Source organism: Sus scrofa, chromosome 4 (genome assembly GCF_000003025.6).
Source record: "Sus scrofa isolate TJ Tabasco breed Duroc chromosome 4, Sscrofa11.1, whole genome shotgun sequence".
Taxonomy (NCBI): domain Eukaryota; kingdom Metazoa; phylum Chordata; class Mammalia; order Artiodactyla; family Suidae; genus Sus; species Sus scrofa.
In genome coordinates, this window is record NC_010446.5 from 27,459,862 (window position 1) to 27,482,500 (window position 22,639).

The window sequence follows — 22,639 nt, forward strand, 5'->3', positions numbered from 1 at the left end:
TGTAATACTGCACTGTTCCAGAGGTAAGCAATTGAAAGATTTCTATATTAAAAGGACCCACATATATGGGAGATGTTTCTGGAGAGTGAGTGAAAAAAGGAGGAAAGGGAGTGATAAATCAGTTGACAGTCATAATGGTCATACATTTCTCTTGTTTATATGCTTCAGTGTAATGAAAAAGTTGGTATTCATGCTTCCCAAGAGTAGGGGACTACTATTATATTTCATGTTCCCCCAACTATAATGCAAGCCAAGCATCATAAGGGCAGGTGTTCTGTATTGCTTTGATACGGTTTCTAATCCACTTGTCTATGACTTAGTTGAAGTTGTTTTAATCCACTCGTTTATGGCAAAGACCTCCAAAAAGTTGTTTTTAGAAGTAAAGATATTTTGATACGTGGTTACAGCACTCAGAACTCAGCTGCTGAGGGGCCTGCCTGGGGATTTGTAGACAACAACATGTAAAGAAACAACTAAAACAAGTGGACATTTAGACCATGAATACTGAGAGTTTGTGAGGAATATCCAAGAGTTTCAGTTTCCCTTTGGGCAAAGCTACCTTTTGTAGATCCTCGCTCCCCACGGACCTTGAGACACTAGCTGCAGCCATGATAAAGGTGACCTTTATTTGGTAGTGATGACAAACTGTGCAGCAGCAGCCCTTCCTCTCAAGATCAGCCTGCCAGTCAACACCAGCCCCCTCATTCCCTGGCAACGTGCTCCAGCAACAAAGCACTCTTATTTTTGTGCTGGCAGCTGTATGTCAGCTCTCCACTGGCAAATTTGACTGTCCTGAGAAATAAAAATTCATAGAAAAGATAACATCTCAATGAAATTTGGACTTTATTTCTTTCATGTCCTCTTGCATGGAACTAAAGTGTAATTAATTGTCACTTGTTTGGAGTATTTTTTTCTTTATTGGCTTATTAAGAGATATTACCCTGTATGCTACTGGCTTGTGAAATTCCTGCAGTGAACCTATGTTAAATAAGCTTAGCAGCAAAGATGATTTCAGTCTCTGAGCATAATTTGCCACTCCCCCAAAACAATACAGCAGGGGATTTTGACTATTTGGTTTATGCATAGAGTCATGGTTTTAAGACAGTGCCTGCCCTGTAGAAGATGTTAAATAATATTGGTTAAATGGACAACTAAATTTTCCACCATATTTTCCATGGGTGAAAATTTCGCCCCTGGCATAACAGTATGTGTGAGAAAGATATATCATAATGTGGGTGGAATATTGTGATATAATCATATGCATAGGCATAGACTGTGCCTCAGTTCAACTAATTTAAAAAAATAATAACCTTAGAAGAGATTCAGGTTACAATTGTGACTTAATACAATTATATCATCATACTAAAATAAAAGTTTTTTTAACCAACACTAGGGCAATAGTATCATTGTGGTTTTAGTTGTATGTAATTAGAAAGAACATCTCAGAAAAGAAAATCATGGACTTGGAGAAAAGACTTGTGGCTGCCTGATGGGAGGGGGAGGGAGTGGGAGGAGGGATCGGGAGCTTGGGCTTATCAGAATCAACTTAGAATAGAGATCCTGCTGAGTAGCATTGAGAACTTTGTCTAGATACTCATGTTGCAACAGAACAAAGGGTGGAGGAAAAAAATGTAATTGTAATGTGTACATGTAAGGATAACCTGACCCCCTTGCTGTACAGTGGGAAAATAAAAAAATTAAAAAAAAAAAAAGTCATGACATTTCCTTATCAAAACTTAAGACACCATGACTATATTCATGAAGCTTGACAAATATTTGTTTCCCTTATTTTAGATATTATAAACTCTGTCTCCCTGTGGCATCTGTGATAAGTTGAACTGATGACCCCCCAAAAAGATATCCAGATCCTAATCACTGGAACTCTATGAATATTACCTTAAAAAGAGACTTTGCAGATATGACTAAATTAAGAAACTGGAGATGCAGAGATTATCCTGGGTTATCCAGATGGGTTTAAATATAAACAAATGTCCTTAGAAGAGGAAAACAAAGGGAAATATTCCTTATGAGAAAAATGGAGAGAGAAAAGAAGAGGGATTGATATGACTTCAGAAAGTTGAAGACACCATGCTGCTGGCTTTGAAGATGGAGGAAGGGGTCATGAGCCAAGGGATATGAAGAATACAGCTGCTGAGGCTAAAAAAAGCAAGGCAGAGCACTTTCTTCTAGAGCCTCCAGAGGGACCAGAGCCCTGCTGACACTTGACTTAGGCCCATTAAAACTAACTTTGGACTTCTGCCTTCCAGTACTATAAGAAAACAGACTTGTATTGTTTTAATGCACCAAGGTTGAGATAATTTGTTAACAGCAGTTCTAGCAGATCAGTACAGTACCTGTCAAGATAGTTTAGGCACCTCTCATAGGGTAAACCTATGAAGAAATTAGAAGCGGTCAAATATCAACCAAAAAGACTGCACATAGTAAACTCTTAAAATCAAAATTCAAACCAAAATTTGTGCTTAGTGAACTATATTTCCTAAAGGAACACTAGATTTACTCCAGTGACATATTTAGTATTAAATGAATCAGATAAATCTGTGACAGATTTATCAGATACAGATAAATCTATCTCAAAATCAGTAAGATTATTTTAATTGCTCTTTAATTAAAATGATGAAAAATATCCTTCAGGTCCTAATTGTTTATGTATTGAAAGGCCCAATTATTAAAGAATCTTAGTGTTAGTATCTAATAAGTATAATATATAGTCAAAAATCTTAAGATATAAACATTGTATGGGTACAATATAGAATTAAAATGCATCATAAATTTAAATCAAAATATTTTACTACTGTTAATATTAAGCTTTGAGCAGAAATATAGAGTTTTAGAGCCACAAAAGACATTAATAAATGTATTCCAAATAATCATACAAGTTTCAGCACATATGCCAACTCTGATTAAGGCTGCTGAGAGTCTTGAGCTGAGCAAAACTGTGATACTTTTTCTTGTTTTGGAGAGAAATAATGACATTCCATGGCCAGCTGTGGGCAAGACCGATGCCATGTTCTCCATGTATGTGCTGACCTTGGCTCAGTTCAACCACGTTTTTGTTTTTCCAGGTATGACTAAGACATGGAATAAGAGTTTGAAGCACACACCAAGTCATCAAGTGAATTCACAAGGTAAGTTGGCAGCAGTGATTGAATTTTAACCTTGGTGTTCTAAAGTAAATGAGTTTTTTACCTTAGATTCAAAAATAAATTTCGTTGGGTCATTCAGATAATTGATAATTTTATAAGAACTATCTTGAGAGGAGTTCCCATTGTGGCTCAGCAGTAAGGATATCTTGAGAGGAGTTCCCATTGTGGCTCAGTATCCTCATGGATACTGAGGACATAGGTTTGATTCCTGGTTTCGCTCAGTGGGTTAAAGGATCTGTTGTTGCTGTGAGCTGTAGTGTAGGTCGCAGACATGGCTTGGATCTTGTGCTGCTGTGACTGTGTGTGTAAGCCAGTGGCTACAGCGCCGATTTGACCCCTAGCCTGGGAACTTCCATATTACGTGAGTGTAGCCCTAAAAAAAAAAAAAAAAAAAAAAAGAAATCTGTCTTGAGAGCTAAACTCATTTTCCGTTTACCCCATGATCATGTTCCCTATATCAAGTAGAGCCATTCTGCTTTGTTCTGAATACATTACATTAAAAACAAGCACACTCATCCATGTGGGCCACTAAATGGCATCCTTATGCTTCTGAAATGCACCAAATGAGTGGGTAAAAATGACAAAGTATGAAATAAATGCCAAACAACCAAAGATGATAAATACAGTTTTTCCCATTAAAGTTTCACAACAAAGGAAAAAAAGAAAAACATGAGAAAAATGCTAGTTAATTTTATGAGCATCGTAGTGTATTTTTAAGTGTTATGATCTCTACTTTAAGATATATTATGTCTTTAACATGCAGAAATTATATCTACACAGGGCATACATATCCCTATTGAAGCTAAGCCTTGTTATTCAATCATATTTACTGAGCCTCTTCTTGTTTTTCAAGACAAATTAACAGGAGAAGAAGTTTTGAAAATTAAAGATTGCCTTTGTAATAGTCACCAGTTTTTTGGGAAAGATTTGGAAATCAATGAACTTTATTAGTTATTAGCATTTTTGCTTTTCATTTAAGCAGATAATAAAAATAGGCATGCCTGACTCACATAGCCTAAGATCAGTGAATAACACGCAGAGCAATTAATTCTGCTCTCACATGCTAATGTTGGCTGAGAGACTTTGCACTGTTGATTAAGGATATAGATGTCTTAGTTGCCTTATGTAATGGCTGATCAGTGATGAATATAAAGCTCTGAATGCCCAAAACAGTGATTTCTGAACAATGTTTCCTATCTTCTGCTGTTCAGTGTATTCACTCTGAAGACAGGAAAGCTAGAGAAGTATATAATCTAGAAAAAATGGCATAAAACAATAGGGAGTGAAAACCGTGGATAGGAGAATTGATTCTACTTACTGTGCCAAAGTTAATGCAACATAGAATATTTTGGACTGATCAAAAGATTTGTAAATCAGTGCACTTTCTTCACTATTAGTGTCTCTCCTTTTCAATTCATCTGCTAATAAATGTATTATAAAAACATACTTTTTTCCCCTTTTTTTCTGCTTTAGGTCCTTCTTAGCATTGGACACCAGAGCTCTTGAAGAGCCTCTATTATTTATATAACCCAATTTTGCATTTCCTGGTTGAACCCCAGGTTAACTTCTTAGTAGTGTTAGAATAGATATATGAAGTTCCCATCATGGCGCAGCGGAAACAAATCTGACTGGGAACCATGAGGTTGCAGGTTCGATTCCTGGCCTCGCTCAGTGGGTTAAGGATCCAGCATTGCCGTGAGCTGTGGTATAGGTCACAGATGCGGCTCAGATCTGGCATTGTTGTGGCTGTGGTGTAGGCCAGCAGCTGTAGCTCTGATTAGACCCCTAGCCTGGGAACCTCCATATGCCACAGGTGCAGCCCCAAAAAGCCAAAAAAAAAAAATGGAATAGATATACATCTAAGTGAGAATTGTCTAGCAGCCTCACGGGAACACTGAGTGAAGTTAAGATCAGTGTGCAGTGTTCTGGGCAATCTTCAATGTCGGGGACCAGGAGACATAGAATTTATCTGGGTTTACTCAGTAGAGGCTTGTCAGAAAGAGGAGATGCTGAGAGGAGTGTGTCAGAGACACTAAGTTGATGATCTGACTCAAGCAAAACACCCACAGTGGGAACAGTGGATATCAGGTTCCAAGCAAATTTGCATTAACAGTGACTTCCTTGTTTCTTTCATCCTTGAATTGGATTTCTACAGGATTTTCTTCTCTCTTAGCGATCTCATCTATCTCAAAAACTTCAAACATACCCCCCTTTCAGAACTGCCTAAATTATTGCACAGTGGTTCTGAGTAAAACAGAGATAGATCTGAATCTTGGCATGTCAACTAACACTAACTTGGACTTGTTGCAAGTTAATAAAACTCTCTTATCTATAAAATGGGTATAATACTGGCTTTAATCATTTAAGTATATTGTAAGAATTAAACATAGCAGTGGATTTAAAATGGTTAGCAAAATGTAAGCCAGAACAATTACTCAGTAAATATTGAAAATTATCATGATAATTCATATGTAAATTGGCTCTTATATTTCCATTTGGATCACGGCACTGATTCTTCTCTTTATTTCTTTAAGTCTAAATGTCTACAATTGCTTTTCCTTCTTGCTATTTTTTTTTAAATCCTTCTCTATGGTCGTTATTTGAACAATAGAAAATTAAACAGAAAAGAAAACATCATTAATCTCACTATACCATTTTCTGTGAATGTTTCACATAGTTTAGTTTTTAGTTTTAAATTATAGTATCTAATCTGTAATTTTACTTAGCAACCTAATTATAGTATTTCCCTCATTATTAAATAATTGCATAAACAGTTTTAATGGTTTCATAATATTATTTCATATAAACCTACCAGACTTTAAACAATTATTCTCTTTTTATTTAAAGAGTACCGTAATGATTTTATGTAAGAATAGTTTTGTGCTTGAGGGCTTCCAACTGAAGTTCTACCTCTTTATCTTAGAATTTGATCCTAACTGTGTTTCATGTCTTATCTTCTTATCTAAATGCTAATTTCACTCTCCTTTGGGACTGACCACCAAGGCTTATTCTGTACAATCTGATGAATTCCCTAGTTATATGAACTCTTTTCAGATCTCCAGTTCTCATATTTAGCTGACTTCTTAATATTGTTACTTAGATGTTTCAAAGGCACCATAACCCTAACCCATTCAAAATAGAACCAACTAAAACATATTGTTCTCACATTCTTTTTCGTTTCTTAACATGGCAACACCACCCACACAGTTGCTCAGGCCAGAAAACTTCATCAGATTCACCATCTAAAATATCAGCAAGCCTGCTGTCTCTGCACAAAGTATCTCAAGTCCAAGCTTGGGTCTCCATGCCCACTACAACAACCTAGTCCAAGCTACCTGAATCCCTGTCTGGATAATGTTAACACATCGTACTAATCCATGCTTTACTTTCTCCCTCTTATTCTCCTCACATCAGCCAGACTAATAGAAAATTTTAAAGAAAAGATAAGTTTCTTTCTTGCCTTTTTTTTTAACAACTCATTTTTCCATGCACGTTTTTACTTGCTTCAATTAGTGCTGTAAATAAAATTTTTATTCTGCCTCTTTTAAACTCATTATTATAGGATTATTATAACATCATTAGATTATGTCATTCTGCTAAGTAAATCTTCAATGACTTTATTGTACATAGAATAAAAATGGAACCTCTCTTTATCATGATTAATTGACCTCAAAGAGTCTGGCCTCACCAATCTCTCCAGCTTCCCTGTGTACTACTCACTACCTTATATAATATGCCCCCGGTGCTTTTCCCACCTATCATCCCTTCAAAAGTGTCAAGATCTTTCTTGCAGGAAGAATTTTGCACATGCTGTTTCTACATACAAAACCCAAGTCCACCTCTCTTTTGGTTTTGAATTATATGTTTGTTTGTAAAATGAAAATGTGACTGTATGCCACCCCTGTCTACTGGAAGATACTATAAGGACTCATGGGATTTGGATCGATCAAGTTATAACCATGCATAGGCTTTTGCACACACAGGTTTATCTGAGTGACACTCTGAAAGCTTTACATTCAGGGAAGTCTTACAGCAAGAGACTGTCCAGAGGTTATAGTGTTGAGGAAGAAGGTACCATTCAGAAGAGGAGAGCAAGAAAACTCGTAAGAGTGAGCGGTCATATAAGGATTTTAATGTGTCTAAATAGATGTTTCTCAGCAACATGTTGTGGAGTATCTGGGTTAGAGAGCTCAGAAGGGCACTAGTAGTTTGGGTCTTTATAACCTGAGAGTTTATCTAATCTATGGCTAGTGGATGTTGGGTATAATTTCTCCACCTATACAAAACAGACAGACCATATGTCTAAAAGTCTGCTAGTATGAGCTGTGCTTAAAGCAATTTTATGTTTAAAAATTTGAGTTTGGCAGTAGAGGGCTTTTGAGCTTACTCTGCTATAAAGGTATAACAACTTAAGGACCAATATGGAAAGACTATCTTTGGTTCATTTATATAGCAGGTACTTCTTTGAACAAGCTTGAAGCTTTTTATAGCATAAGGAAATATTATGAATTCTTCCATTGATATTCTCCTCACTCAGAGGAGAATAAGAAATCTTATTGGGAACTAGACCACATTAAACTTCTCAGGTTTTCCCAAGTCTTTTTTTTTTTTTTTTTTTTTTAACTTTACAACTAAAGTCATTGGAGTGAGAGAATTTGAAATTTATGATTATTAATCATCTGCTTGGTATTAATGATTCTTCTAAAAAAAGTATTCCCCTTAAATCTTTGCTCCATAGATATTTATTCTATATATTTTAATAAATAGAAGTTGACTAAACATAATAACATTACTTAAAATTTGATAGTCATCCATTAGGAAGTTTAATATATATTATATTATTTACACTTCTTCATTTCTGACAAAACTTTAGACCAGCAAAGACAAAGAAGACATGGATAACTAAAATTAGAAATCAAAGTGGGGATAAACTACTGATCTTACAGAAACAGAGTATGAGTAAATACTATGAACAGTTGTATGCCAAAAAAAGTAGATAACCTAACTAAAAAGGAAAATTCCTGGAAACATACAAAGTACCTACACTGACTCACAAAGAAATGAAAATCCCAGTAGCTCTATATACCAAATAAAGAGATTGAATCAGTAATAAAAACCCTCCCAACAAAGAAAAACTTGGCCAGGGAAGGTCCAGGACCAGATACCAGACGGCATCACTGGTGAATTCTACCAAACATTTAATAACTAACATCAATCTTCTCAAACTCTTTCTAAAAATAAAAAAGAAGGGGTGCTTTCTAACTTATTCCCTGAAGCCAGCTTTACTCTGATTCTATTACTGAAGCCAAATAAAGCATCTCAAGAAAAGAAAAAAACAGACCAAGATCTCTTATGAAAATAGTTGTAAAAATCCACAAAATTCTAGCAAACTAAATCCAAAATTACGTTACAAAAAAAAAAAAGAACTTGGGAGTTCCCATTGTGGCTCAGTGGTTAAAGACCCCAACTAGTATCCATGAGGACGTGGGTTCGATCCCTGGCCTCGCTCTGTGGATCAAGGATCCGGCATTGCCGTGAGCTGTGGTGTAGGTCACAGATGCGGCTCGGATCCCACATTGCTGTGGCTGTGTTGTAGGCTGGCAGCTACAGGTCCAATTTGACCCGTAGCCTCAGACCCTCCATATGCTGCGGGTGCAGCCCCCCAAAAACAAAAACAAACAAACAAAAAACTATACAATAACCAAGTGAGATTTATCCAAGAAATGCAAGGGGCTGGGGAAGTAGGGCAGTGGGGTGGCCAGGGGGGTGTCCAACATAAGAAAATCAATCAACATAGCATACCACATTCATACAGTAAAGGAGAACAGCCATGTGATCATATCAGTAGACAAAAGGCATTTGACATATTCCTCACTCTTTCATGATTAAAAACACTAAAAAAACCAGGAGTAGAAGGAAACTTCTTCAAAGTAATTAAAGGATGTTTATTTTTAAAGAAAAAAAAGTAGGGTCATACTGAGTAGTAGAAGACTGAAATCTTTCACTCTAAAGCCAGATTCAAAGGAGGTGAAATAGAGAGTTATTGCTTAATAGGACAGTTTCTGTCTGGAGTGTTGGGAAAGTTTTGGAATTAGATAGTGGTGACTATTGCACAAAATTGTTAGTATAATTAATGCGACTGATTTGCACACTTGATTAAAATGGCATATTTTATAAATATACTTACTACAATAATATTTTAAAATTCATTGTTGAACCATTACATTTAGAATGGATAAGCAATGAGGTCCTGCTGTATAGTATAGGCAACTATATCCAATCACTTGTGATAGAATATTATAAAAGATAATATGAAAAAAAAGAAATCAAGAACTCCAAAAAAAAGATAATATGAGAAAAATAATGTATATATATGTATGATTGGTCACTTTGCCATACAGCAGAAATAGATAGAACACTGTAAATCAACTATAATAAATTTTTAAATAAATAAAATAAAATTCATTGTTGAAAATTAACAAAATTAACAAAACCAAGTGAATACAAAAGAAATTTAAGTAAACTTTAAAAGGATTTTTTTAGTCAGTTATAGTATTTATTCCTCAGAAGTTATCAAAGTTTAAACCAAAAACAATAGCATATATTTAATATAATATATATTAGAAAAATATAACTGGTAACTATATGGTATAAATGAGTGATATTGTTTCTTGGTGAAATATAGTCATTTAAAATAAACTTTTAACAGCAGTAGTATAGGTTATATGGCAATATTGCCAAAAAAAATCAAAGTTTTTAGGTAAAATTAAGCTGTCTTACATGGAATTTACAATGGCCATATAAGGCATAAAAGACAAAAATTATAATGTCTATTTTGCACAATAAATGTATGTTATTATATCCCTGGCACATAGATGAAATCAACAAACAATGATAAAATATCAAACAGATCCAATATAATTTATCATGCTAAAACTATGTCAGGTCTTTAAGATGAAGAATAAACCAGTAAGATTGAAGAAAATAGGCAGCTAGTTTGGGAATGCAAAGCAACTTCCCACTTGCTTTCATAGTATATTGGCAGTAATCTATCATCCCATGGCCATCCACTCTGTGTGTGGCCAGATGCACTTTTAAGTACTAAAGACATCCTATTATGAGTCTGCCACATGTAGCCACCAGCCACTTTTGTCTAAGTATAAAAGGTATTTCTATCCCACTGGCTCTATAAAGCTTTTCATTATGACCTCAAACCCTCATTGATCATGTCTTATTGAATAGGATCCTATCACACTGATTTGGCTCACTTTTATCATTATTTATCTGGATTATAAGCTTGTTAAAGCAAGAGCCATAGTATTTTTGTTTGCTTTAATCACCAGAGACTAGAATTTTGTCCATCACACAGTAGCTGAAAATTATTTGGAAAAGGAAAAGTTGATTAGAAGGAATAAAGTTGATTAGAGAAAAGTAAAGGTTTTAAATTTTCTTCTCAAAATAGGGAAAAATAAATTCATGGAAGAAGGAAGATTAAAAGTCACACTGTGCTTTTAGAAGGATGGCTTTTCTGGCACAAGTCTTATATAAGACACTGTAATTTTGGTAAATGACTAAATAGGCCCCACCACAAAAGCAGTCTTCATGCTAGACAGATAGAAAAGAGGAGAAAAAGTTTATGAATTTATTGTACAAAAGGATTATATTTAATTATAGTTAATAGATTCATAATATGAAATTAATCTTGTACCAAAGATTGTTGGATTAAAAACAAAATCCAAAGAGGAAGCACTAGAGCTAAATTCTCCTTGGCTTTTGCTTCTATGCATAGCAGTATGGTCTCTTAAAGGCAAAAATAGAAATGGAATTAGCCTGTAACCATAGAAACTGCATGTGGCAGTTAGGGAAAATGCTCTTAAGATGTAAAAACACCAAGTGAATCTACAGTGCATAACAAAAACATATCCAAATATATTCACATATTCGTGGTTGTCAAACTGAAGTCCAAGTGTGAATATTGTTCACAATAGTCTTTGACAGTAATCCTAGTTCTTAAGGAGATACCTGCTAAAAACATAAATTTTAGTGGATAGCTCCAAAGATTAAAAGAGAAAAACCATTTTCCAATAATTGTAGTCTTTGAGTATGCTGCCGAAAGATTAATGGAAAGCATATAGAATTTAATCAATTAATTTTCACTTAAAGGGTCTTTCACTAATATATTAGGGTCTTTTGCTAATTACAAAAGTGTTGGATTATATAAAAGTCCTAGTGAAAAACTAGTTTTTCATCATTCTATCCTTAGTACCTTCCACTGTGCCTTGTATGGAATAGGCACCTCAGATATTTGCTGAATAACTAAAAAAAGAAAAAGACTTTAAAGAAGTCAGACCAAGAGATTAGAATCAAGTGAGGAGATATGGGAAACTAGAGAAAAAGAAGGTAAGAGATGAAGCTAAAGATACTAGGAAATCATTAGAGATTCCAGTCAAGTAAGAACCACACCCACCTCCAAACATGATGTCAACTTTTCTATACCCACACTGTTTTCACAAAACTCTCAAGGATTTCGAAGCAAGCTTAGGAACATGCCATGGTTAAGAACAGTTTCATATATATGAAACTATCTGGAAATGTATATTTGTGAAGCCTTCTAATTTTTTTGTATCTGTACCCCCAAAAAGAACCATAAGCCTGTGACTGCTCTCAAAACAATCCCAAATTCTAAAAGTGTACCAATAGAAAGCAAGTCAAAAGCTCTTCAGTAAAGAAGTGAACTCTCTCTAATTGACATGTACAAGGGGTAAATAATAACCTTTTAGTGTCCCCAGGAGGGACAGTATACAAGGGAGCCCCACCTTTACCCCTGAAACACAGACTCAGGAGACTACCAGATCTGGCAACCAAGGCTGTTATTCCATTTCTCGAGCATAGAGGGCAGATGATTTTTATAATTTCTGCTCAGCGGGATTTGTTAACTACTATGGATTAATGATTGGTGTCTATTTTCATTCTTCCCACTTTTCAATAGCAGTTTTATGGCCGCTTTTTCTTACTCTGTTCACTATACTGGGTATATGCTGCTTATGGATGGGGATCAGAAGGTAACTTTATTTTATTGTGGGTCAGACCATGAGAATCAATATCTAGACATAATGGAAAGAATGACTACTTATTCCTGGACTTTGAACTGGATACGGTAATGATGGTCTTTGGAAATGTTACTTGAGAAAGAGTGATTATGTCTGTGCATAGGAAGAAGGGTCCATATACAGATGATCCATTGCAGTAATTTGCTTTTGAAGAGAGGGGTGTATACCTCCAGTATCTGTTCTCCATCCACTTCCTCAAGAATAATTTTGGCTAAGAACATAGCTACCCAGCTAAAGAATGTGTTTTCAGCCATCTTTGCAACTAGTTATGGCCATGTTTCTGTATTCTGGACAATACAATGTGAGTGAATCCAATATAAGCAAATGCCTGGTCCATTTATTAAAAGGGAAGAAGAATTTTCTGCAGTTGCTATTTCATTCTTCCCACTGATGGAATTCAGACACAATGGCAGGTGCTAAAACTGCCATCTTATTCTACAGCATGGATGTGTAGAAGAGAAGACAGAAGTGAAATCCCTGATCCTGCAGGGACACTATCTCATCAGTCTTGAACTTCTATTCTAGTTTGTTGTTACAGAAGTTCAACCAGCATTTTAATTATTAAAGTTACAATGACAATTCCCATAGAGTTCATAACTTTCAGTTTCTTCATCTCTAAAATGGAGATACTAATTGCAGCTGTTTCTTAAGGTTTTTGCAAAAATTAAACAAGGTCATGCCTTGAAAGTACTTTGTCTCATGGTAAACATTCAGAAAATTACTATTAAAACAAGCTTAGCTTTACCTTAGCTTAAACTCCTTGATATATAGGAGTAACCACAATTAACCGTGATACTCTGCATCCTGTAAACCGGATCCACATTGCTCACCAAGCTACACTTTAATATTTTCAAAGCTGATTTATTTTTTTGAAAATTCACTAAAATATATTTTGAATCTTAATTACCAGTCATTTTTATCACTCCCAACATATCACTCCACACTGAGTAAATTCTGAAAGTTAAGTGAAACTAGTGAAAATGTCACACAGCTAATAGCTATTGGCCCCATATTCAGACTGTATATAAAATAATCTCCTTTGTAGGACAATTTTATTCCCAGAAAAATCTCTTAAGCTATGTTGTGGGTAAATGATCAGGAATTATTTTTTGTATCTGTGTAAATGAGTAGTTACCACCTCACTTAACATTGCCTAGAACCTGTCCTTCTGTGACTAGCTTCTTTCACTTAGCATGTCCTCAAGTTTCAGTCATGTTTTGCATACTGAAGGATTCCCTTCTCTTTTAAAGCTGACTAATACTTAATTATGTGCATATACCACTTTTTTTTTTCTTTTTGGGGCCGCATCCATGGCATATGGAGGTTCCCAGGCTAGGAGTCCAATTGGAGCTACAGCTGCCAGCCTACGCCACAGCCACAGCAACACCATATCCAAGCCATGTCTGCGACCTATATCACAGCTCACAGCAACGCCAGATCCTTAACCCAAAGAGCGAGGCCAGGGATCAAACCTGCAACCTCATGGTTCCTAGTTGGATTCATTTCACTGCGCCACGATGGGAACTCCTATACACCACATATTTTTATTAATTTGTCTATTAACAGACATTAGGTTGTTTCCACAGCTTAGCAACTGTACACTTAAAAATGTGTTAAGAGGGTAGAGTTCATCCTACATGTTCTTACCACAAAAACATTTTTAAAAAGAAGAAGCTGTCAAATTGACTGACCATAACTTTTAAAAATATTATAATCTGCATTTAAGTAACTCATTATATCTCCCTACTGAGAATTATTTTTCCTTCCACCCACATTCAACATTTATTTTCCAGGTTTTGGATCTACAAAGTCCAAGAGGCTCTAATCACCATTATATATTTTAACAGAATATTTCATTAATATGTAATAAAAACAGAGTACACAGGAATTAATTTGAAAGAAAGTCTCACTAATGCTTCCTGATGATAAATACTGTTTAATGCCTTATGGTTAGAGCTGTAATCTACTATAAACCCCAGCACATAAACTCTGAGGAATTGACTTCAGTAAATAAGACTAGTGAAGATTTAGCATTATATTGACCACTGCAACATGTCTAAGGATATCAAACTTGTTATTGACAAGAGTGGCCATCTGGGTGACAGGACGTCTGGTTTATGAGCAGCAATGTTTTTCGTCTATTCAGAGATTCTGTATTTAGCTACAAAGATTCATTTCCTTGAAAATATGGACTAAAATTGAAATGCTTATGTTGGCTCTTCTGTGTGACTACATCCTTCTCAGGAAGTTATTTTACTGTTCAACATCTCATTTCCCTTACTTATAAAAGGGAAATAGTAACAGTTTTTAACTCAAGTTGATGTTGTAAAAATGAAAAATGATAATGCATATATGATGCTCGTTGCATGCATGAAAAATAGTTAAGTCCCTGCATAGGCTACCTATTATTTTTTTAATTTTTATTTTAAAATAATTATAGATCTGTGAGAAGTTTCAAAAAAATGTACAGGTAAGTGCCATGCATCCTTTACCCTGTATCCCTGTATGTTTACATGTTGCTTAATTATGACAATATTAACGCCAGAAAATTGACATCAGTATAATCGACAGAACCCATCCAGGTTCTTTCAGTTATAAATGCACTCACTTGTCTATGTGTGTATGTGCTTATGTGTTTGAATGTGTAGCTCTGTGCAATTTTATCAGATATTCAGCCTCTTGTAACCACCTTCAAATTCAACATACTGAGCTGTACCATCAACAAAAGACCTTCATACTTCTCCTTTATAGCCATATCCCACCTCCTCAGCCCTCCTATCCTCAGCTCCTAGCAAGGAATAATCTGTTCTCTATCTTTACATTTTATTTCATATATCACATGAGTAATAGAATAAGAATTTATATACCCCCATTATCTGTTTAAGCAACTTCTGTGTTTCTTAAAATACTATAAAAGTTCCTTGTGTTATTGTATAGCTGAAATGCTTACACTTTGCTTTGCATGCTCCTGATCATTTCATGAAGAGCTATTTTCCTTAAGTACCAAAACCAAAAATATGAATGAAGAAAAAGTGCTTGCATTAGGGGATCACTTATGTCAAGGTTTTATTGGCCTTTACAAAGTAGTGTGCTTAGTCCAGGACTTTAAAGCACAGGGCTTATAAAAAGAATTCCTGTTAAGAGTCACAGCTAGGAGTTCCCTGTGGCCTAGCAGTAAGCATTTTCACTGCTGTAGTGAGGCCCACAACAACAAAATTCACAGCTAAAAGTTTTTAGCTCATTTCCAAAGTAGAAAAAAAAAAGTCTCCATGTTAATTTCTTTCATTCCAATGCTCATTGTTTATATTTTAAAAATGGGAGACTAAATATTGATTTTCAACATTCAAGTACTACGTTAAGGTGTCTTTTAGGCATATTTTTGATTAACTTTTTATAACACATCTAAAAAAAGAAGTACTACCCTCCCAGTTTTAAAGGTCATGAATCTAAGTCTCAAGGAGATTAAATACTCATATTGTGTTTCTTTTTGATTCCTCAGTTAACAAATTGTATAAATCTTAATATTTGTACAATATTGTCTCTATAATCAGTAAAATTTTAATATTCTTATTATCAGCTTTACCTATAAAATTTTAGCCACTTATTACCTAAAACACATTTATTATATTTGAAAAGAAGGCTGCTAATCACGGCAGGAATATATATGAGTCCTAATTTCTGATTTTTTTAGTTCATTAATCTTTCACCTCCTGCCACCGATTTTTAGCCCTCTAATGGATATGATTATAAGGACACATAGAAGTCAATAATTCCACACCTTGACAACTCTAAGAGTTTCTTGGTTTGGTATAAATTTATAGAATCTGCAGATCTGTTGGCTCTTGCAATGACTTGTGACCACTTGTTCATTAGTCAGTACAAATATTTTATACAATTGTTTCCCTTGTCATTATCAATTAAAAAGAGGATGCTAGCAGAAACTACATTCCATCAGATTGTAGGAAATTTGAGAACTGGCTTCTGCCATTTGCAATTCCCACGAGTATTGCAAGGAAGGCAAGGGTGAAAAGATATTAAGCTTGATTTAAAAAAAAAAAAAGGGGGTTCCAGTCGTGGCTCAGCAGAAACGAACACAACATCCATGAGGATGCGGGTTCAATCTCTGCCCTCGCTTAGTGGCTTAAGGATCCAGCGTTCCTGTGATTTTTAAAAAGCAAAGAATATTAAGAAATAAAGAATCTCTGATCTCCAAAATTTCCTTGAATTAAGAAAAGGCACTATTTCTCTAATTACAAAATCAGGTGTGTAAGTGCCAGTCTAGATACTTAGAATGGTAGATGCCGAGCTTCTGGATACTTGGTGGAAAGTGTTATGTGTAGAACATTTAAAACAGCTTTGCTACAACACTTTCAAGGTCAAAGAAGCCTGAAGTTACAGAGGTAAGTGCAAATCATTTTGGTCAAATTCCAAAGGCCTTGCTTTTGCCTTGAGACCCAGACTCAGCAATATTCATTCCTTATCATAGCATTTCTTAAAGTACCAAGAATTATCCATGCTAATTGTTTTCTTTTTTACAAACTTAATCTTATAGTCTTAATCCTTGATTCCTTTTCTATAACTTCAATCATTTTTGCTCTACTAGATTTTAGGTTTGTTTCTAGAAAGTCAATGTGCCACAAGTTTCTTTGTCTTATGACTTAGTGAGTAAAGAGAGAGGCTCTCCCAAGAGCCAGATAATCTATGTTCAAACTGTGGCTCCACCATTCACTATAATGTGACCTAGGACAAGTCAGCCCATCTTCTGATTTTTTTTTAAATCTGTAGCTCAGGGGTGAGAATAATGCCCACTATGCAGGGATTCTATGTTAAGTGAAATTAATCATCTAGAGCATATAGTGTATTTCCTGGCCCTTAGTAAGTACTATTAAATGGGAAATATTATACCTATAGTGATGATGGTGTATCAGACATCTTATTAATCCTCAAAGACTTTAAACAAATGAAAAATGATGCTAACTACAATGAACTCACTGTTCTGTAGGTGTTAATTCTAAAATAGAAGTTTACACAAGGGATAGTGATTAACATGGCAGAGTTGCCAGTATATCTAAGGAAATTAGCAATGGGTTTTTTGAAGAGTTAGGTTGGATTTTGATCTGAGTTTTAAAGGATAAATAGGAAATTAACAAAACAAGAAGGTGAGTAAATGTATTCTGGGAGGTAGGAATAATATGTGCAACGGCAGTCATTTTCTGAGAAAATGTGGTGGAATTCTGCTCAAGAGTCAAGTATAAGATGAAAAGATGGGAGCTGAGGCTAGAGAGACAATTGGGCAGTGTATTCTATGCTAAGGAGTATGAACATTTTGATTAAAAATTGGACTAAATTGGTATTTAAAACTTTTTTTTTTGTAAGAAAGAGACAAGACCTCTTGACGTTAGTAAAAATTAATTATAGGAAAGATTAACAGAGGAATTTAAAAAAATTAATGTCACGAAAATAAAAAATCACAGTAATTGAGCTCAAACCAGTGTTTCTGAACTTTTACATTCCCATCTTATTTCAAATTGAAAAAACTTAGGTACAGATTGTGGCTTCTAGGAAAGTTATTAAAACAAACTAATGAACAAGTTGAATTAGCAAACCAGGTGGTGTGGAGGAGTGATTTAGACATGTCTCAACCACTAAACACAAATTAATCTATTTATATCATAAAATCATTATTGTTATTAAATAGAAAAAATGGGACAGAATGTTAAAAGTGCATTTTACAGATATAAAAGATGTGTTTAAGCATTCTAGAAAGTTGCAGAGCCAAGAAAGATATAAATTAGGTTTGATCAAGATCATTTTGGGAATGAATTCCAAGAGAAAAGAAAATAAAATGAAAAGCTCAAATAAAATAGCTTTAAAAGAAAAATACTCAGTTAAGGTTGTTGAAAAGATAATGAAAGTGTTGTCAATGACGTCTTTAAAATGACGAAATTGGTTTTCATGGATAGAGTAAAATATTTTAAAGTATTTTACCAATTATATCTACCAGCTGAAGAAAATTTACACAGTAATTCTATTAAAACAGCTTGATTTCCTGTAAGATGTATTAAACCAGACATGTAAGTTTTCATATTCTGTCAGCCATTTAAGGACTGACTCTTATGAGAATTTTTCAGTGCTTTAGGAAACTCTCTTTCAGAAATATTAATCAAATAGTTTATGCTTTTAATATGCACAAATGCTCATGTGCATTATTAGAAATCTTTTTTAAAAAAGATAAATCATTTTGAGATATCAAAGATACCAATACATTTTAAGACTACATATAGAAGATTCCTTCATTGTTCATTTTAGAAAGAATTTTCTAAAAATAATGCATTAATAAAAAATCATCTGAAAATATGTACAGCACATGTATGGCAGGTTCATTTACCAGTTAGTTCCCCTTTATATGTAGATGCATTATTTGTTTATTTTATTCTTCTGCTTGAAATAAAAGCTAAGATATTTTGTCAGTCCTGGCCAAAATTTTATAAAACTTAAAGGATTTTTCTTTTGAAGATGACTAAGTGTGAAAAAGAAAGAGAATATATAATGGATAAGATGTTGTTTCACCCATTTGGAGCCAACAGAGTTTATCCTAGCCAGGATTCATTTCATTTCCTCTCATTATTAGGAAGTGGCATAATTCAAGTGGGCACAAGCCTTCTGCCAGGATTTGACTCTGTTGTAGTTGCTACCTTGCCTACTGCCACTTCAGATCGTCTGATTTGAGGCAAATGAATTGACCTATCTGCTTTGTGGCTTTTTATCTAAAAAATGGAAATAAGGTAATTAGGTAGTTACTTCAGCCAGAAGGTTGTTATAAGAATCAAATAAGTTAATTTTTTAAAGCACTTAAAACAGCATCAAGAATAGCCAACACTGGGAGTTCCCGTCGTGGCACAGTGGTTAACGAATCTGACTAGGAACCATGAGGTTGCGGGTTCGATCCCGGCCCTTGCTCAGTGGGTTAACTCCGGCGCTGCCATGAGCAGATGAGGCTTGGATCCCGAGTTGCTGTGGCTCTGGCATAGGCTGGCAGCTACAGCTCCGATTAGACCCCTAGCCTGGGAAACTCCATATGCCTTGGGAGCGGCCCAAGAAACGGCAAAAAGACAAAAAAAAAAAAAAAAAAAAAAAATAGTCAACACTGGAGTTCTGTGATGCTGGGGGTTAAGGATACAGCATTGTCAGTACGCTTGGGTCGTTGCTAGGCAGGGGGTCGGGGGGACTATTCACCACAATGGTCAGTGCTATATACCTGTTAGCTATTATTTTTAAAAAATAATGCTTTTGCTTCATAGTATCATCTCCCATCTCTACACACATGCATACACATACACATACATACCACATCGAGGTATAGGAAGCAGGAACAGCACAGACAAAGGAAAAGAGACAAGGAGTTTTCAGACACGATGTGGTTTGATTCTGCAAGAGGATGAGGGAAAATGGGAGATCCATCGTGGCAGCGGAAACGAATCCATCTAGCAACCATGAGGTTGCCGGTTCAATCCCTGGCCTTGCTCAGTGGGTTAAGGATCCAGCATCGCGATGAGCTGTGGTGTAGGTCACAGATGCGGCTCGAATCTGGCTTTGCTGTGGCTCTGGCGTAGGCCGGCGGCTACAGCTCTGATTAGACCCCTAGCCTGGGAACCTCCACATGCTGTGCAGGTATGGCCCTGAAAAGACAAAAGACCAAAAAAAAAAAGAAAAGAAAAGAAAAGAGGGAAAATGGTAGGAACTGGGATGAGATAAGGAATTGGGATATAGAAAATTCTTATAAGGAGAGATATAGTTCTCCATGCTCATTGACCTTGTTTCACTTCCCCAGAAAGAAAACCCTAATTTACACCTTTGTTTCAAAAATAAACCAAAGCATTCATCAAGCACCCACTTGAGTGTGTGAGTCAGAAGCTAGGTGCCACAGCACATCCCATAATAAATACAGAATGATTACAGTTTTCAAGAACTTTATTAGAACACGTGTAGTAGAACTCCAATACTTCCAGTAAAAGACTGAATGTGATTAGTGCCATAATATGCTTACAAAATTCTCTTGCTATTTACCATTCAAAGGAATAGGAAAAGACCAAAGCTGAGGGGAGAGATAAGAGGGCAGTTTTAAGGAGGGAATAGCATTTAAAAACATACACTAAAAGAAGAATGGATTTCGGTTTCTGGAAATGTAATTGATAACATCTTTCCATGATTTCAGTGGAATACCACAATCTCTTTTCTTCAACAACAGAAAGCCACACAATCTGTGATTATGCAATTTCTGGTAGAAAACTAGGTTAGGATTGCTAACATAGTTCAAAATCCTCTTTATGACCCACTTGGAAATTAAACTAATCACATGATTGGAACATCGTCTAACTTTCTGACATCTGAAGCCTATGCCAAATGTGGCCTTAGCTGACAGGAAGCTCTGATCTCTCTTGGGCAGGGACAACAGTCTTACAATCCATTAAAATTTAAACACCTGTTGAAAAATTTAAGACTAAATCACTCGATATAAGTAAAAAAAAATCTAAACAACACATCCGATACATAGATTTGTATGGATAATATTTACACAATTCTTACTGTTGAAATTGCACATTATGATGCATGAATTAAAATGTACTTAATAAATTAAAATGAGAAGCAAAGGTTTACCAAAAAACTCTTTAGTTTGACTTGAATAATGTAAATTTTTCAATATAAAAGATGCTAAACAGCAGATAAGGTCATTTTCTGGGCCAAACATACATTATTCAAGAGAATAGCACTGGCAGACCATGGTGACCTCAAGAAAGCTAGAAAGCACAGCCTTGCATACTGTATTGCAAATGTAGGCGCTGAGAAAAAATAACCCTGATGCTTGATTCTAGAGAGATGTATTTTCCTTAACCTTTGGTGCTCTGCAAAGGGTTCCATTCTCTAGCAAGCGATCTCATTTTACCAAACTTATATTTCCTTCAGATAACAAGATACAAAAGATTTTTTAATAGCAGAGAAAGGCAGTTGTGAGACTGAAACTCAGCAGGAATTTAGAGAATGCAACAAGATGTAGTAGGAAAAATACAATTTTAAGGACAAACTGGGTTTCGTCCTAGCTCTGCCATGTAAAGGTAGTGCACAACCCTTGCAGGTCACTTATCTCAGTAAGCATCACCTTTAAAGTGACTGACAAGACCTTCTCTAAGTTTGGGGGATGGTTAAATTTCATAAGTTGTTTGGAGTGGTCTAGCTTATCACTTCATGTACCCTAGAAACTCAGTAATGTTGGGTCTTACACTTTCTATAGAAATTCAGATACAGAAATCATAAGCGTGAAAATAATTTTTGAAAATACAAAAAAAAAAGACCTAATTACTAAACTTAATCTCTTTTTTAGTTTTCATTGTTTCATGGAACCTTCTTGATCCCCCATTTCCTTCTACAAAATTTCTTCTTTGTTTAAGTACTTACCCTCCTTTTTCTCATTCTATATCTCAATTATTTATCTCTTCCGTTTGCTCTATTCTTTATGGAATATCTTTAGATATGTTGATATTCCTGAAGGTTCACTCCTTGTTCTCTCTCTTTTACTGAGTGGCTTAATTTGTTCACATGGATCAACTTCAACTTTTTTGTCAATAGCTCTAAAATCTTAGCTCCTGTGATTTATATATTACTTACAAACATATAAATTGTCTTCAAGTAAGTATGTGAAACCAAATTCATTATCTCTTCTGCCAAACCTAAGCCTCTATAGCAGAAAACCAAAGTAAAACCTCAGATATTTTGTTTTTTTTTCCAGTTTTTCACCCACAATATTCAATCCAATCCATTACCATGTTCTATTAATTCCCTTTTCTAAATATCTCTGAGTTCACCTCTTACCATTCTCACTGCTACCACTCTAGTTTTAACCCTCATCAGTCATCTGTTCTATTAAAAAATGTATCAATTTGCCTCCAAGTATTTAATCTCTTTTCTTCACCACCCAGTTCAGTAGCCATTCACCACATGTGGCCATTGAGCACTCAAAATCATGGCTAGTCCAAATTCAAATGGCTTTGAGTTTAAAATACACACACCATATTTGAAGATATAATATGGGGAGGCAAATATAAGGTATTAGTTAACAACCTTTATATTGAGGACATATCAAAATCTTAATTTGGGGCATACTGTGTTAAATAAAACATGAAAATTAATTTTATCCAGTTCTACTTTAAAAAAATTTAAGTACATATGTGGCTTGCATTCTATTTTATTAGACAGCACTGTCTTACCCACTTTCTTGTCAGCATCATCTTCTATGCTACAAATTGGATTTATATCATTCCTTGCTTTGATCCTCTTGAACAGGTTTTCAGTATTTTTGAAACAGGACTG

At 35.1% G+C, this 22,639-nt stretch overlaps 1 long non-coding RNA gene across 1 annotated transcript in view; it reads right to left on the bottom strand.

The window, feature by feature from the left end:
* LOC106509999 overlaps window positions 1-22,639 on the bottom strand; it is an 84,309-nt gene that overhangs the window by 61,140 nt on the left and 530 nt on the right. Inside the window, exon 1 of the long non-coding RNA XR_002343155.1 lies at window positions 22,537-22,639. This exon is cut by the window's right edge and continues 530 nt beyond it. This is a non-coding gene — a long non-coding RNA (uncharacterized LOC106509999). The remainder of the gene's footprint in view (window positions 1-22,536) is intronic.